Below are 4,039 nucleotides of genomic sequence, written 5' to 3' on the forward strand. Positions count from 1 at the left end.
GGTTGGGTGGGTGCCATGCTTGAGATTTGGGGGGTGGGGATGGGGTGGGGATGGGGAGCTTGAGGATTCCGCCTCCGGACAAGGGGAAGTTTAGCTTGAAAAGTCTGTTTAAAATGTTTTAAAGTGTCATCTGGTTTGAAAGGCAGCCTATGAGGGCTGTTTTTGTCCCAGCTGGGTACCCAACTTCCCATTTCTTTGCACAGTCACCCCTGTTGTCGTCTTCTGCCAGGATACACAATTGATCTTAGACCCTGGATTTTGCATCAATGTCCTTAACAGCATGTCTCGAGCGGCACGAACAATGATTACTTAATGCTCGTTGACGTTTTCGAATGCTCGGTTGATTCGCTGCAAACACACATCAAACAATCTAATAATCCTAATGCTAACTCAAGTATAATATCATTTCAAACAAATATCAGGTATAGGGGGAACACACTACATTATTCTTTCAGCATCACAGTCCCAATAAGCATTGCCTTCATCGGTGTACTAACGCCGGGTAGAGATGGAGAGAGCAGGAGGAGTTGATGTCTCCTTGGAGCCTAGCTCTCCGAAAAGTCAGTGTCTCCACCCGGGTTTACATAGGCGGTTCAGCTGGCTCCTTGATGTCATTCTGGAAATTCCACGGCGTCCAGCCAAGTCTTATCGGGGTCTCCCAGACTTTCTGGGGTGGCTCTTCAGACCCTATGTTGGCTTTTGGCAGTAGCTCAACATTTAAATTGGGCCTAAATATTATACTTTCTTTTCCAAAATGGTGTTTTTTTTTATGTTTAGATCTTGCAAGGTCGTTCAACATCTTGCAAGGTAGTTCTATAACACTCTTTGACCTAGAATAATCCTAGGGACACAACCAAAGGATAGACACCCAGTTGCTGCGTGAAAAGCCTGGGAATCACAAGAGAACTGTGGTAGTCGCCTAATCTGGTGTCAGTTTAAGGATTGAGTGTAGGGGTGGAGTCTAGGCTGCCAATCTGGAGATAGCCGATGAGACTTCTGTCGGAATGGCCTTCTCCTGAGGATTCTGGGAAATCTGGTACTTCGTCCTTGGAGGCAGGAAGACACCTCTCTCTCTCTCTCTCATTGCAGAAGACAAGCCACGTGGATGCAACCAGACCTCAGAAGCACTGAGATGTTTCCAGTGACACTGAATCCGAAGACTTTCTACCCAGTGGCCTGTGATCTTCTGCATTCGGCATCATTGCATGTGTTTCGCGAGTCTGAAGAGGACTTTATAGATTGATATCGGAAATATGGGCTAATATCGGACTAATGGATTTGGTCTGGACTGGGCTGGGATGTTTTCTCAATGATCAATTGCTCTTGTATATAAATCTCTTTCTTATACACATATGTGTGTGTATGAATTTGTTTCTCCAGTCCACCGAGACTAACACAAGAGCTAGATTCGGTTTTTGTGATGTAGATATCTTTCAAATTCTGGGGAGAAGGAAGGGCTTGAGTCTTGAAGAGAGGTCGGAAGGGATCCTGTGGAAGGAACAGTTGACTGGAGATAGTAGTTAAGGCATGTCCCAAAAGGGAGCAAAGCGAACCCCTTAGAAAAGGACAAGGCATTGAAGAACCAGCTGCCATGGCCTGGAGTCCACCCTGAGTCACAGCCATCCCGTAGGGTGGTGTAGACCTGCCCCTTGGGGTTTCAGAGACTGTCAGTCTTCATGAGAGTGCATAGCCTTGTCTTTTTCCTACCCAGTGGCTGGGGAGTGAGGCTGGGGTTTGAATCTCTGACCTGGCAGTTAGCAACCCCATGCTTTAACTCACTGTGCCTTAGAGGTTCTTGGAGTATGAGAATGATGCCCCAAATCTACCCAAAGGCGGTGTGCCCTGAGCCAGTTTCTCTTTCCTCTGGGTGGAAGTGGCCCATCCTGAATGGCTTCCAAATCTACACTTACTATGCAGTACCTAAGCTAGGTAGGGTCCTCGCTTAACAGTGTGTCCTTAAGCACCAGCAGGAGAAAAGACCCACCCCTTCGATCTGATCACTTTTGAAGCTGTATGGGCCCGGCCTGCTCAGTCAAATAGGGTTGCTCTAAGTTGGAATTCATGGACCCAACACAGCTGTGGCCACAGTGAGCTGGAAGGTGACACACATGAGACTGCTTCGGATTCCTGGTTTGCACAACAAGATTAACTCGCCACTAGCTACTTTTTATCTAGATGAGCCCCCAAGTTGGAAGATGCTCCCAATATGACCCGGAAAGGGCTGCTTCCTCAAAGTTGAGTTGCCATTAATGACAAAGTACAGTTTTCAAGAGCTTCATTTCATGACATGGCAGGACTCAAAATGGCTGGCAAAATCCTATTAAAAATCAGAATGTGGAATATACAAAGTGCAAGTCTATGAATATGGAAAGTCATCAACATAAATGAAAAAAATAAAAGTCTGCATCACAGGTTCCTGAGAAAGACTTATTGGTAGAAAGTAGAAAGGTGGGGAGGGGGTGGGGAGGAAGACCCTTGATGAGAGGGTTTGACACCGTGGCTATAACAATGGGCTCTCACGAAAGAGCGATTGTGAGGATGCTGCAGGACCAGATGGTGTCTTCCTTTCGTTGTACACAGGGTCACGATGACTCGGGGCCAACTGGACAGCATCCAACACCAACTCCTTTTCAGAAAAAATGGCTCTGTGTTCCCCGTCCCCGCCCTAGGAGGACGCTTATAGCCCGTAACCCAGGGTAAAGTGTAGGTTTTAGCTTTTGCATCTACCCCCTCACCCAACCATTCCAGTGGCCCATAAGAGGTGGTACTACCCATCTCGGGAAACACTGATCCTATGTATTTGTGAGCTGAATCAGACTGCCGTTGACCATTTTGAGTGGAACTATCATGTAGTCTGCTTTTCCAAGAATGACAAATTGAAGAGCAATGGTCTAACAGTCATCATGGGAAACAAAAAAACCACACATTTCAAAAATATTCATCATCAAAAAGGACATTTTCATGCTGAACATACTGCCAAACAGCTTCAAATATAAACCTAACAGCATACAGGAGAACAAACCAGGCATCTATAAATACACTCTAGGATTTTCTAGAATGCTGGAAAAGTGACGTCTGGCATGGGTAAAATGGCAATTTCAACTCCTTGCCAGACTGCCTCCTCATGTAAGAAAAAGCATCTTTCCTTTTAAGCCATTGTTTGCAAAGGGAAGCATGTTTCATGAACTGCCAAGCCCGTGATGCCACGTGACATCAACTCTCCTGGTCTTCTTATAAAAGCAGCTCATCCGATCTGGGCCCTGATAGCTTGACTTTTCTCAATTAGCATTATATTTTCTAGTTCCAACCACATATGGTATAACATGTTCTGAACACATTACAGCATTTTTTGGTTGATAGTATTCCATTGCATATACGTTCCACATTTTGCATATCCACTCATCTGCTGGACATTTTTGTTTCTTCCATTTTGTTTGTTTGTTTGTTTTTGCCATTGTGACTGAAGCTGCGATGAACATAGGGGTAGATATGTCTTTTTGTGTGATTCCTTTCCACCTCTGGGTATATACCTGAGTGAGATTGCTGCATCAGTAGTAGTTCTACTTTTAGTTTAGTTTTAGTATTATTATTATTGCTATACTGTTTTCCATAGTGGTTGTATCTTTTCACAGTCCCAGTAGCAATAGATAACAATTCATATCTCTCCACATTCTTGCCAAGAGTTATTGCTTAAAAAAAAATCAGTACCATTTTAACTAGAGTAAGATGATAGCTGAGAGTTTGGATGTACATCTCTCTAATGACTAGTGAAGGGTCCTGGCTGTGCTGTGGTTCTGGGTTGGTTGGCCAACCACAAGGTCAGTTGTCAAAGCCACCACTAGCGCAGTGAGGAAAAAACTGGACTTTCTACTTCAGAATTACCACCTTGGAAACCCACAGGGAATCGCTATGAGTCAGCATTAACTCAAAGGCAGGGAGTCTGGACTGGTTTTTTTTTTGTAGTGGCTAATTAAAGTGATCCACGTGGTTGGCAGTTCGAACCCACCAGCAGCACAGTGAGAAAAAAACCTGGGCTTTC

Source organism: Echinops telfairi, unplaced genomic scaffold (genome assembly GCF_000313985.2).
Source record: "Echinops telfairi isolate 266 unplaced genomic scaffold, ASM31398v2 ScPeMD7_9;HRSCAF=40, whole genome shotgun sequence".
NCBI classification, from domain to species: Eukaryota; Metazoa; Chordata; class Mammalia; order Afrosoricida; family Tenrecidae; genus Echinops; species Echinops telfairi.